This window comes from Hemibagrus wyckioides, linkage group LG07 (assembly GCF_019097595.1).
Source record: "Hemibagrus wyckioides isolate EC202008001 linkage group LG07, SWU_Hwy_1.0, whole genome shotgun sequence".
NCBI lineage: Eukaryota > Metazoa > Chordata > Actinopteri > Siluriformes > Bagridae > Hemibagrus > Hemibagrus wyckioides.
In genome coordinates, this window is record NC_080716.1 from 22,865,153 (window position 1) to 22,880,057 (window position 14,905).

At 38.4% G+C, this 14,905-nt stretch overlaps 1 long non-coding RNA gene across 1 annotated transcript; it reads right to left on the reverse strand.

Annotated features, from left to right (window-relative positions):
• Positions 1-7,091: 7,091 nt before the first annotated feature.
• On the reverse strand, positions 7,092-13,022 carry LOC131355719 (uncharacterized). Its single transcript, XR_009204906.1, has 5 exons — positions 11,328-13,022; positions 10,923-11,192; positions 9,537-10,762; positions 8,598-8,624; positions 7,092-8,329 (listed from the first exon to the last, which is right to left on the reverse strand). It is a non-coding gene; the product is annotated as an uncharacterized LOC131355719 (long non-coding RNA).
• Between the last annotated feature and the right edge of the window lie 1,883 nt (positions 13,023-14,905).

A 14,905-nucleotide genomic window follows, 5' to 3' on the forward strand; every position in this document is an offset into this window, starting at 1 on the left:
CCACCCTGTGTACATGTGTAATGTTTCCATCTGCAGACTCCTGTAACAGTGAAATCTCTGGCATCAGTTCAAAGTGCCACAGTGCATAGACGTAAAAATCAAAGTTTATGTAATAATATATAGTGGAATTGCATGTTTAATTCCGTTTCAATTAAATGTTATTTGTAAAGCTATTTTAACAATGGACATTTACAGGAATAAATCATTTTAGTAAATAAATGGGCAGTGAATCTTGGGACATGAAGAGAGAGAGAGAGAGAGAGAGAGAGAGAGATAGTTTCTATCTTAGATATTTCCCAGAGAGTTGAATGGAATTGATTTGAATGGAATCAACACTATTGCTACTATGGCGACTCTATCACTTGGAGGATTATACAGCATCAGAGACCAGCTACATAGGCCAGTGCATTAATGACGTGACTGACTCCAAGACCACCACACACCCCAACCAGAAGCCGTGGATGATCACAAAAGTGCGTGCTGCTGAAGGCTAGAGACTCCGCCTTCAGAGCAGGGGCCAAACTGTCCCAAACCATCAAAGAAGCAAAGCACGCACATGCCCAGAGAATCCTCGGCCACTTTCAGGACAGGCAATCACAAACTACAAGACAACATCACCTGCCTGTGATAGTGACACCTCCCTCCCTGAACAACTTCTACACTTGGTTCAAGATACAGAACAACGTAGCGGTGAGGAAGACCATCCCTCCTCCCAATGACAAGGTGCTCTGCCTGTCCATGGTTGATGTGAAGAGAACTCTATGCAGAGTTAACCCACGAAAGTCTGCTGGACCAGACAACATTCCTGGCAGAGTGCCCAGGGAATGTGCAGAACAGCTAGCGGATGTCTTTACAGATATCTTCAACATCTCCCTGAGCAGCCCCGTTGTTCCTATGTACCTCAAGACAACGACCATTGCCCTGTGCCGAAAAAGTCTACGGTTTCCTGCCTCAGTGACTATCATCCCATCACACTCACACCCATCGTGATGAAGTGCTTTGAGAGGCTTGTCATGAGGCACATCTTGACCCAGATACCACCTTTACTGGACCCCTTGCAGTTTGCGTATTGTCCTAACTGCTCCACGGACGATGCCATCACCACAACCTTCCATCTGGCCCTCACCCACCTGGACAATACAGACTCATACATACGAATGCTGTTCATAGACTTCAGTTCAGCATTCAACACAATCATCCCTCAGCACCTGATTGAGAAGCTGAGTCTGCTAGGCCTGACCACACCACCTTCTGTTGGGTATCTGAATGTTCTGAAGCAACATGAAACTGCAATGAAATCGACACATCCAGTGTGCACCTCCTCTATAGGCAATCCAAAACTATCCACTATAGGCAACTATACTTCCAGTATTTTTACTTAGTTTCCACCTTCTTTCCACATCATTATAGTTGTGGAGAGAAGAGCTGATTTTATGTTTTACTTGCAACAATAGATATTTACTTGCCTGCAAAAAATGATGTGTATACTCTTTGATGTGATATTTTAATCAGTTACATTGTGCATTCATTTGGACTGTAATTATGCCATGTATAATTTATTTTAATAAAACAATCATTTAATCATAAATGCTTGTGGACCAAAGAAGAATAGATTTGACCGAAATACGGATGGATTAATAGATGGATAGGTAAAAAGACAGAAAGCTAGATAAGTACAGAGAAATTATGTCATGAAATTGCAGGTATAAAAAAACATTTTTCCAATGGATTTTTTTTTAATTTTCCCACAAATAGAAAATAATAAAATGTTCAAACCAAAGTAAGGTTTAATCAAACCACACGAAGATTTCAGTAGCGCGGCTTTTAGAAACTTAACGGCAATAGCGCAGTGCAGGCGCTGCAGCAAGTACACAAAGCAGTACACTTTTACATAAAGAAAGTAAAATCTATCAAGTAATAATTCAAATATATATTAACTTACTAAACACTTTTTAGAAAACTGTATTAAACAAACCAAATAAAACTACATTTACTAAAAACATCAAACCATGAATAGTTTTAAAAAGTGCAGATTGGACATTTAAAATTTCATTTCCACTCCCATCAGTTCACAGTGACCTACTCTATACTCATAATAGAAATGAATTCATTTTACTGCAGACTTTTAGAGTAGTTGTTCTTCAATTAGGCCAGAAGGCACTTTTTAAGTCATTATAATTGGAAAATGTAAAATTGAGTGGGTGACCCACTCATATCAGTTTATTGTAATCTGCCTAGTAATTTTATTGTAAGACGCTCGTTTCGGCGCTATTACCGCCAAGAGTCTAAACGCCGCGCCCCTTAAAATCTACATGCGGCTGGATAGAACAATGCTTTCAGAAAAAGGTTTAACAACAGTAAACAATTTGCAATCTTACCATTCAATATAATAATACACACACACACACACACACAGTCGGTGTGTTACCTGATTGAGATTCCATAAAGTTGTATAGGACAGTCAGGAGAGTCACACACAAAAACATCCCTGAAAGAGTTTATCTTTATCGCTCCAGTCTGTTTCACAAGATAAATAGCACTATACGAATTACACTAGGTGTACTTAATACTTAATAATTAGTTGTCTCAATAAAGCGCTAAAATAGTAAAATACGCTAAAATACGCTAAAAGAGACCCTTTGTCTCACAGCTCTGCATCATATTGTCGTTTCCATGCACCAGCCCATGCGCCTGTTTTCCGGTCTGGAGTGGGGGACTCTGAGGAAACTTATTTACATAGAGTATAACCGTTATAACGAGAAGAAGTGAGAATTAACCTAAACCATACACTCGGTTATTAAAGGGATACTCCACCCTGAATGATTTGTATAGTACTCTATATAATTATTTCTAAATTAATTTTTGTAATGACATTGCAGGTTGACTGTATTAATTTATAGTGTTTAATGTACATGTTGATGATTTAAACTTTGGTTTAACCAGATTCTAGAGTGATGCAGCAGAGCTTTAGTCCTTCAGTCTGTCCAGCTCTCTGAACTCCTCATCTGTTTATGAGGCTTAAACAGAGCTCTCCTTAATCCTGTTTTACACCAGACTGCTGTAATGCTGTGATCAATGCACTTCCAGATTCATTAAACTGCCCTTTACACCAGACACTGACAGAGTATTTCATAACAAACAGCACATGTGTAATGTTTCCATCTGCAGACTCCTGTAACAGTGAAATCTCTGGCATCAGTTCAAAGTGCCACAGTGCATAGACGTAAAAATCAAAGTTTATGTAATAATATATAGTGGTAGTGCATGTTTAGTTCTGTTTCAGTTAAATGTTATTTGTACAGCAATTTTAATAACGGGCATTCACAGGAATAAATCATTTTAGTAAAAAAAAAATAATAATGAATAAATAACAAGAAACAGTGTAAATGAGTGTTAATGGACAGTGAAGCCTGGGATATGGAGAGAGAGAGAGAGTCAGGGAGAGAGAGAGAGAGAGAGAGAGAGAGAGAACGATAGTTTCTATCTTAAATATTTCCCAGAGAATTTAATGGAATTGATTTAAATGGAATCAACACTATTGCTACTATGGCGACTCTATCACTTGGAGGATTATACAGCATCAGAGACCAGCTACATAGGCCAGTGCATTAATGACGTGACTGACTCCAAGACCATGCACCACATGCCCCAACCAGAAGCCGTGGATGATCACAAAAGTGCGTGTGCTGCTGAAGGCTAGAGACTCCGCCTTCAGAGCAGGGGACAAGACAGCCTTAAAAACAGAAAAGGCCAAACTGTCCCAAACCATCAAAGAAGCAAAGCACGCACATGCCCAGAGAATCCTCGGCCACTTTCAGGACAGGCAATCACAAACTACAAGACAACATCACCTGCCTGTGATAGTGACACCTCCCTCCCTGAACAACTTCTACACTTGGTTCAAGATACAGAACAACGTAGCGGTGAGGAAGACCATCCCTCCTCCCAATGACAAGGTGCTCTGCCTGTCCATGGCTGACATGAAGAGAACTCTATGCAGAGTTAACCCATGGAAGTCTGCTGGACCAGACAACATTCCTGGCAGAGTGCCCAGGGAATGTGCAGAGCAGCTAGCAGATGTCTTTACTGATATCTTCAACATCTCCCTGAGTAGCCCGTTGTTCCTATGTGCCTCAAGACAACGACCACCGTCTGATGCCGAAAAAGTCTATAGTTTCCTGCCTCAATGACTATCATCCCATCTCAGTCACACCCATCATAACAAAGTGCTTTGAGAGGCTCGTCATGAGGCACATAAAGACCCAGCTACCACCCTAACTGGACTCCTTGCAGTTTGTGTATCATCCTTACCGCTCCATGAACGATCACCACAACCCTCCATCTAGCCCTCACCCACCTGGGCAATAAGGATTCATACGTACGAATGCTGTTCATAGACATCAATTCAGCTTTCAGTACAATCATCCATCAGAACCTGATTGAGAAGCTGAGCCTGAACACCTCCCTCTGCAACTGGATCCTGGACTTCCTGACTGGGAGACCTCAGTCAGTCTGGATTGGGAAGCTGATTGAGAACCTGATTGAGAAACTGAGCCTGCTGCAGCCTGCTGAGCATGAACACCTCCCTCTGCAACTGGGTCCTGGACTTCCTGACTGGGAGACCTCAGTCAGTCTGGATTGGGAACCGCATCTCCAGCACCACCACACTGAGCACTGGGGCCCCTCAGGGTTGTGTGCTCAGCCCACTGCTGTTCACTCTGCTGACTCATGGCTGTGCGGCAATGCATAGCACGAACCACATCAAGTTCGCAGATGACCCGACCGTGGTGTGGATCTCATCAGCAAGAATGACAAGTCAGCATACAGAGAAGAGGTGCAACAGCCTGGTGTAAAGCCAACAACCTGTCTCTGAACATCAACAAAACTTAAACAAAACTCTCCTTTATCTTTGTCAAGAGCACCAAATTCCATGGTGTTCATCTGGTGCAGAACTTCACCTGGTCACTCAACACCAGCTTCATCACCAAGAAAGCCCACCAGAGTCTCTATACAGAGGGACCATCGAGAGCATATGCATTACAGCCTGGTTTGGGAATTGTATCATCTCTGATCACAGGACCCTGCAGTGGATAGTGAGGACAGCTGAGATCATTGGAGTCTCTCTCCCCTCTATTACGGATGTTTACTCCACATGCTGCATCTGCAAAGCCAACAGCATTATGGACAACCCCACACACCCCTCACCCACACTCTTCACCCTCCTGCCATCTGCCATCCGGAACCTCACCCCCACACTGTGTAACCGTTTCTTTCTTCAAGCCATCAGGCTTTTCAAAAACTCTCTCTCTTCCTCTCTCTCTCTCTCTCTCTCTCTCTCTCACACACACACACACAAACACACACTCAATTGTGTCAACTGACTTGTGTCAACTGTGTAAGATTCAACACATACATCTACAACCCTACCCACACTATAAAAGTTTACATTTTGTAACACACTTATTCAGTTGCTGCTACTGCTATTTTTGCACACAACAAACTATCACCTACTGCTGCTTTATATATGTTTACAAACATATAAGATGCCACTGGTTTTACAGTTTCTCGAGTTTGCACATTCTATTTTGTTGCACTTTTTCTTTTTGGTGCTATGTGTCCTGTACTGTCCTCTGTTGTTTTGGCATTTTCTGTTTGCACTGTTTGCACTTTTTTATGTAGCCAAGGCAAACTTTCTGATTTGGATCTCATTGTGAGAAGACCTGTTCACTTGCTCAGCCACCAAAGTGTAATTAAAAGGGAGACACAAAAAGTAACAGACTTGAGGGCTTCCTGGGACATTAAGCAGAAAACAAACCTAAGAATGAATGTGTGAGATCTGAACATTTAAACATCTCAGTTCACCAAAACACTCTATACCCATGAACACCCAAGATTTCCCCCTTTACCTACAAAAAACTGGAAAAAGTTTGACTAAACACGTGTTTTCAGCCTAGACTTAAATAATAAGACTGTGTATGAATCCAAACCTTAGGCTGTTCCAGCTGTATTTATTAAACCAGAGTGTAGTAAAGTTCAAAAATGAAATTAAAATGTATTTTTATTTTGGATTTTATGTATGTATTAAGCAGCTATCAAAATAGACCAAAAAGTGAAATCACGAGTGCACCTCCGTCAACAGCATTTACAGCTCCTACGACGAGTGTACACACTCAAACATGTAATATAACCTTCATGCTGTTTTTATTTCTTCTGGACTCAGCATCAGTTCTGAGATATACAGATTTGAGAGTATAAAGATCTTTTTTTACAAGATTACACAACAGTGCTACCTGTTGCAGAAACACAAACTAAATAAACGACTGTATTTAGTTATTCTGTGTTACATGCTACTGTATTCGTGTCTGTAGGTTATTAGTATATTTTTAGTATTAGTATATTTTTCTCTGAATTAGCCACAAAATATAAGTCTACCAAGTCAGTTTGGCTATTTATTTACAGACCATCAGGGCCACGTTCTGAATTCCTCTGTGAATTTGTTTATTTCATCTCAAATCTTTTTTAGACAAAACATTAATTACTAACATTCATTTTGACCCTCTGAGAACAGCGATTGTGTCCATTGTCGATTCACTAGGGGTTAATCCCCACATAATGTACATAACAGGGCTCAGTCATAATGGTGGTCACATTCTTCTAACACAAATATCAGTGATTATATAATGACAGCTCTTTAATCTGTTTTTTATTATTATTCTCAGATCATGTGGAACATCTGAATGAACTGGTACTATAGCAACAATAACATATTAAAGCGTGAGCATTAATATAAGCCTACCACTTTACAGTTAATATTATATAAACACATTAATAAATAATAATATTCAGATCTGTACTGTTGTAAAAAATTAACACATCATGATTTGAGAATTCTAATCTAGTGTTGTGGTATAATTATTTTAATCATCAATCAATCAATAATCAATTGAATAAAATATATAATCTTTAAGCAATAAGCAATTGAATGAAATATATAATCTTTATTGCACAATACCAGAAAATTTATACATTTTATATTATTCCAATATAGTGATTTAACATTTTTCCTTAATTTCTTCAGTTACTTTCTTGCTTGCTTGCTTTTAAGTTTTTTTTTTTTTATGTTTGTTGTTTTCTTATGTAGTTTCTCATGTAAAGCTGCTTTGAGACAATGCTCTTTGTTAAAAGCGCCATACAAATAAAATTGAATTGAATTGAATTGAATATTTACAAATTATACAACAAAAAGAAAGACATGGAACTTTTAATTAGACTACTACTACTGCTAATAAAAATAATAATAATAATAATAATAATAATAATATTATTATTAGTATTATTATTATTATTACTATTATAAACCCTGTATTTTCTTCAAACAAGACATCCAGAAATAGAACAAATCTGTAAATGCCACATTAGTCACAATTACTAACTACTGCCATGTTAGTGAATCCTCCATATCTTCAGATGAGATTAAAACTGCAGGTCTGTGGAGAAATGCAGGTCTAAAACTGACATCATGTGGAGAAAATAAACGGCATAAAACAGCATTAAATAGCATCCTAACCTGAAAACTCACCTCATTAACAGATATACACCTGGCAAGGTGTCAGATTCTCAACTACAATAAGTGGTGATTTTTAGTGGTGGAGAAAATGTTAGTTAACACTCTAAATTCAACTCAAGTGAGAGCTAGAAAGTAGCACAGATGGCAGCTTTAATGACAGGAATCATATTAACAGCACATAAGCTCTAAATAATCCAGTAACATTCATGCGTCTTTATAAAATTCCTAAATGTCTAGAGATGAATAAATCCATTATTTACAAAAGTTCAAAATGTTAAAAAATATAAATCAGATATTTATTCAGTAACAGCAGAGATGATCAGTGGTGCTGAATTACCATTTTCACTATACCAAGGATTGAAGTATGGATAAAGTTTCTCAGTGAAAGACTGAGCAGTGAAAGAGTAGATATGAGAGCTGGACTTATAAAAGGATAAATAAAAGGAGATAAAATAAAAGGAGACCAGACCCTCCTCATAAGACCCCCCACAGTCCAGAATCCAGTCTGAGGACTCAGTGGAATCCACTCCTTCCTGTTAATGTTCTCTCTCACAACTCCTAATGTCCATGCAGATTTCCCTCTGACCTGCACCTCATAATAAAATCTCCTTTCCTAACTCTGCTTTCCCAGAACACAGAGATCATTAAATCTCTGTGGTGTATCAGGGAGATCCTGTCATGTGTCTCCATGTGTCACTTGTTTTCCATCATCAGACACAGTGAGTTCAGGATGAGCTGTATCAGGATCCAGAGTCACATCCACTGAGAGAAACACACAGAAACATTTTATACTACAGCACCAATTATTCATTCAGAGAAACTGTTTATAAGTGCATGAGAGAGACTGAGTAATTAATGTTATGTTATAAATAATCATGATGAATAACAGCATCCTGATGTTGTTTGTGAGGTTGACAGTGCTGCTTTAAAGAGAGCGCACACAAACAAGATCAACATTCACACAAAAAACACAAACACAGCACAGACTTTCATTTCACTAGACTGAAGAAAATGTTGAAATTGTTCTTACCTGCAAATAACCTCTTCTTTAGAAGGTCTTGTGAACAAAGCAATAAAATAGTTAATATTTAATATTTTCTAATTCTGTAACACTTTCAATTGTCTAACATGTATTCAGGATCAGCTACTGCTCACTCTGATTTCAGTCTAAAAGCCTTCTATGATTTATATGACCTGAGCTGAACGGAATTTGTTAGGATTCTTTTAAATTAACTTAGAAGGAGCTGGAATTTCTACCCTCTGATCAGATCTGCAGCTTTTTGTGAACCTTCACAATGTTAAATTGTGTCTCTAAGTCAAAGAGGCTGAAACAGTCTAACATCCTCACAGTTACCTTTATGATTCCTCTGATGTTATATAATTGTTAAATGATTAATTTCACTTCACAAAGTGGAACATGATGTTACAGGTCAGTTATGGTCATATAGCAAATGTCATTTAATGTCCAGGGACTGATGATTTTGATTCTCTAGTCTTCTTACCGAACCCTCTATGGAGTGAAATCAGAGTCAACAGAATCTGTACCTCTAATTTGAATGATAAGTAGAAAAATGTTACATTTTCAATCTGAAATTCAAATAATGAAAATTTAGGTTAAGAAATTCAGGTTATAAAAATGACTTTGAATTCACTCAATAAATCTATTTCCTGTTTACTTCCTGTTTACTGAATTTGCTAGCATTCATTAAAATAAACATGAGAAGGAGCTGAAATTCTGCCCTCTGTCCTGATCTGCATCTTCTTATTAAATTGTGTCTCTAAGTCCAAGAAGCTCAAACAATCTAATAACCTTACAGCTTCATTTGTGATTACGTTTGATCAGTGATATTGTTTTTTTGATATTGATATTTATTATTGATATTTATTGATATTGATATTTTATTTTCAGTGATATTTATTTTAGTTATTTAATCAGTATGATTTATAAAAAAAAAAAGTTCATTGTTACCTGCATTTTGCTTGTATTTTTGAAGTTCTGAGGAAAAAATATATACATTTGTTTACAAAACATATAAACAAACTAACTAACTAAAATAAATTAATTTGTCAGTAAGTAATATAATGTACTATGACTGACGTGTTTGTATAACCAACACTTTTTTAACACAATTGTTGTAACCAAGTAAATAATATATGCACACTAACAGTAAACGGATGTAGTCATTTAAATCACAGTTTCTTAGATAGCACATGAGTATGCAGGGACTAAGCAGGGTTATGTTAATGTTAATAGTCAACAGTAATAAAACCAATAATTAGTTCATAAGTACATACTGAACAATTAACCAGCACTCATTGGTAGTTAGTAATATTGAATATTTTGTTGATTCTTGCTCTGCCACAGCTAGCTGGAGCTGGGCATGTTGCCATGGTAACAATCAGATTGGCTGACAACAATCTGTTTCACTATTGTCTGCTAGCACCTTACTATAACATTACTAAAACATCAGCCATGCAGTGTGGAGGATTAGCAGCAGTATAGCATGCTGACAGACAAAACAACATGCTCTCTACTCATAGTTCTTCCAGCCCATGCCTGCTGCTGAACAAGGGCTCTAGTACATTAGTACATTATCTTTCAGATGTGGTAGTGTGAGCTTGATTATGTTAAATAATTATTCTGCCTCATATAACAACATTCTGATGTACAGGGTGAGGCTCTATACTCTCCCAGTTATTTTTTATTAATGAAGTATCCTTTCACTTTTGTAGAAAGAGCTTGTGGGAATAGAAGTGAATAGATGAAAAGATTGAGGTGAGAGTTTGAGTCCATACTGATTTAAATCACTCTTTACAGACAGCATGGGCAACTCTGGACTACTGAATAAAACACAGGTTCTTTATTCTTGGGGTCTTACTACTTGTAGGACAGGAAAACCCTGAAAAATTACAGTCCTTCCTGAATTAAAGTGAGAGCATTAAAGCAGTAAAATGATTATGTCCTGGATTTCTCCAGGAACACAGTTGGGAATCTGTGTGGACAAAAAATAAAAAAGGTAAAACTGCAGTATAATTAAAGTTAAACATGTTACTGAGGAAAATGATTGATATTACCTTTCTTGTAACCAAAAGCAGTTAGTATCAGTCCAAAAACACATGTTACTAGCAATCCAGCAACAAGACATGCTGAAACTGCAATGCAGACAGGCCTCTTACAAACACCAAAGACTTCACCTAAAAAGTTAGAGATATTTTTAAGAAATTGTGTAAGAATTATTTAGTAACTGATAAACGAGCTCTTACAAAAAGTGAACTGAACATAAAGAACATTAATATTGTGTGGAATATTGAGTAGAATGTTACGGTCTATATGTTTTAAATCACAGACACTTACTATTAATGGTAATATCTGCCTCCATCATGTGATGTTTTTGTTGAAGTCTGCAGTAAAACCTGTTGGAGTCATAAACAGTGATGCGTCTTTTCACACTGAAGCCCTCAGTGTCTCTGTGTATCTGTGTATCTTCAGCAGGCAGAGTAGCTCCTTCTCTGTCCAGCCACAGAACCTCAGGTTCAGGGTTCCAGCCTCTGGACTCACACACTAGATTAATCCCTCCTGAGTTATCATAACTCTCCATCCTGATCACTGGGCGGCTTCCTAGAACTGTGGGCAATAAAAAGTAAATAAAAAGTATTCTTTTAAATATACTGAAATCAAATAACTGTTAACCCCAATAGTTTATTATTTTCTGTTCATTGCCAGTGTAAAGATTGTCCATGACATGGTCAAAAATCTTACCCTCAACAATAACATGAACAGTGATGTCATCATACCAGGATTTGTCCTCAATGAGACACTTATATTCTCCTGCATCAGAGACTTGGAGAGCTGAGAGTTTGAGTGAAGCATTGCCTTTCTGTAGCTCCTCTTTAAACAGTGATGTTCTTCCTTTGTAGGATTGAGCCTGATCTTCATTTTTGTCTTCATGATCCTTATAGCTATGCACTAATAAAACCCTATCAAACTAAAAACTCTCTCTACTCTCAACCACTCCACAGTCATGTCCACAGCATTAGTGTTGGGTTTAATGAAACAGGGCAGAACCAGATCTTCACCAGCTACAGCAACAAGAGGAGCTTCTGGACTAATCACCTGTAGTGGCTCTGTTTTCAGAAAATAAACAAATGTTTAATATGTGTATATCTGTCAGGGACAATTCCCTACCAGACCACCAGAGGGAGTGCTGGCAGGTACATTGCTATACCTTGTTGAATGTCATGTGCCTTATCTCATGTGCATTTAAGAGGAAGTTAAGCTCACTAATTTGCATTGCATTGTCAGAGAGTGAGAGGGGAAAAATGAAACGTGTTAGAATAGGAGAAAGGATAATATGGTGTAATTTTAATAGTTCCCATTATTATCATCAACAACAAGGTTGATCACACTGGACATCATGTCAGACCACCTTCTGTTGGGTATCTGAATGTTCTGAAGTAAAATGAAACTGCAATGAAATCGACACATCCAGTGTGCACCTCCTCAGATCCACTATAGGCAAATCGCCCCTACACTTCCAAAAATTAAGACTTGCATGAAAGAAAGGAGAGGCCTTTAGAACTGTATTGTAATGAAGTGTACAGTATCAGTGTTTCCATACATGTGCGCTTGTAACTAAGGTCATGTCCACACGTAGCCGGGGATTTTTCTCTGTGTTTTGACCTTTTGTCCACATGCTAATGCAGTTTGAGGTCGTTGAAAATGAAGCTTTTGGGAAACTCCAAAGTAAAGATTTTCCAAAACTCCGTTTTGAGTGGTGTTGTGTGGACAGGGGAAACAGAGATTTTGACAAATTGACATCATTGTCTGTGTGCCCGTCTCCTTGATTTGATGTCAGCCTTGTTTATGAAGATATTTTGTGCAATAGCAGACTTGCATAAACTTGCGTAAAACGTTTCTTACTGGACTTTTTACATGCGTGCACATACACGCGCTGTTACTCACACATTACGTTCATGAACAGAGGGCCGGAATGTAATACGGAGCTCACTGCTGCTGCATACAGAAGTCCCACAACACACACAGCAATGGCAGTTCTGGATGAGACCCGGTTGGACTTCTACATTCTACAATGAAATTTTCGCATGTCAAGGGCATCGCTTTCACGCGACATGCCATTGTTATTAAACTACCGGAACCGGTAATAAAGTTTTGTCTTGGCTTCTGATTAACTAGGCATGCTCCTGAAAGCACTTAACAGGGCGTTTTGCGTTTTCATGTGGACAAAGATATTTTTAACACGTAGGTCGTGTGGACAGAATAAATAAAAACAAAGAAAAATCTCTGTTTTTAAAAATACCCAGCTACGTGTGGACATGGCCTAAAGTCATCACTAACCACAAACTTCCTTTACCGCAGATTTGGACACAGGTTTTTTTTTTTGTAGTAAGTAACGAAAATGCCGAACAGAAAATGTATAGGAGTAAAAGTATAGAATTTGTTTCAACTAGTGAAGTAAAAGTAAAAGTTGACAGAAATATAAAAACTCAAGTAAAGTACAAAAACTCTCAAAAAATACTTAAGTACTATAACAAAGTAATTTTACTTTGTTACATTACACCACTGGTGCTCTATGTAATTATCTCTAAATTAATTTTTGTAATGACATTGCAGGTTGACTGTATTAATTTATAGTGTTTAATGTACATGTTGATGATTTAAACTTTGGTTTAACCAGATTCTAGAGTGATGCAGCAGAGCTTTAGTCCTTCAGTCTGTCCAGCTCTGAACTCCTCATCTGTTTATGAGACTTAAACAGAGCTCTCCTTGATCCTGTTTTACACCAGACTGCTGTAATGCTGTGATCAATGCACTTCCAGGTTCATTAAACTGCCCTTTACACCAGACACTGATAGAGTATTTCATAACAAACAGCACATGTGTAATGTTTCCATCTGCAGACTCCTGTAACAGTGAAATCTCTGGCATCAGTTCAAAGTGCCACAGTGCATAGACGTAAAAATCAAAGTTTATGTAATAATATATAGTGGTAGTGCATGTTTAATTCTGTTTCAGTTAAATGTTATTTGTATAGCTATTTTAATAATGGACATTTACAGGAATAAATCATTTTAGTAAATACAGTAAATGGGCAGTGAAGCTTGGGTCATGCAGAGAGAGAGAGAGTTTCTATCTTGGATATTTCCCAGAGAATCAAATGGAATTGATTTGAATGGAAGCAACACTACTGCTACTATGGCGACTCTATCAACTTGGAGGATTATACAGCATCAGTGACCAGCTACATAGGCCAGTGCATTAATGAAGACTCCGCCTTCAGTTCAGGGGACAAGACGGCCTTAAAAACAGAAAGTGCCAAACTGCCCCGAACCATCAAAGAAGCAAAGCCACTTTGAGGACAGGCGATCACAAAGTATAAGACCACTTCACCTACCTGTGATAGTGACGCCTCCCTCTCAGATGTGCTGAACGACTTCTATGCTCGGTTTGAGGTACAGTACAACGAAGCAGTGAGGAAGACCATCCCTCCTCCCAACGACCAGGTGCTCTGCCTATCCATGGCTGACGTGAAGAGAACTCTATGCTGAGATAACCGACAGAAGTCTGCTGGACCAGACAACATTCCTGGCAGAGTGTTCAGGGAATGTGCAGAATACCTAGCCGATGTCTTCACTGACACCTTCAACATTTCCCTGAGCAGCACTATTGTTCCTACGTGCATCAAGACAATGACCATCATCCCCATGCCGAAGAAGCTACCACCCCCACTGGACCCCTTGCACTTTGCATATCCAAACCGCTCCACGGACAGTGCCATTACCAAAACTTCCATCTGGCCCTCACTCACCTGGACAATAGGGACTCATACATATGAATGCTGTTCATAGACTTCAGTTTAGCATTCAATACAATCATTCCTCAGCACCTGATTGAGAAGCTGAGCCTGCTGGGCCTGAAAACATCCCTCTGTAAATGGATCCGGGAAATTCCTGACCGCTCCTGTCCGCTCCTGCATTTGACTCTTTCGAATCAACTGTGTGTGAACTCCCTGGGCCCACTCCCACCATCGTTGCAGTGGTTTATCGCCCCCCTAAACCAAAAAACAATTATACATCTGATTTTGCTGCTTTTCTCACCCACTTAATCACACTTTCCTCAAATATAATATTGTTGGGTGACTTTAATATACAGATTGACAATATTAACCACCCTCTTACTAGAGACTTTGTTGCCTGTCTTGAGAGTTTTGGTTTCCGGGAGCATATTGACTTTCCTACTCACTCAAAGTACACATTTTGGACTTAATTTGCTGTTCTGGTCTTACTCTTTCAGTTTGTACTGCTGATGATCTCCCTATA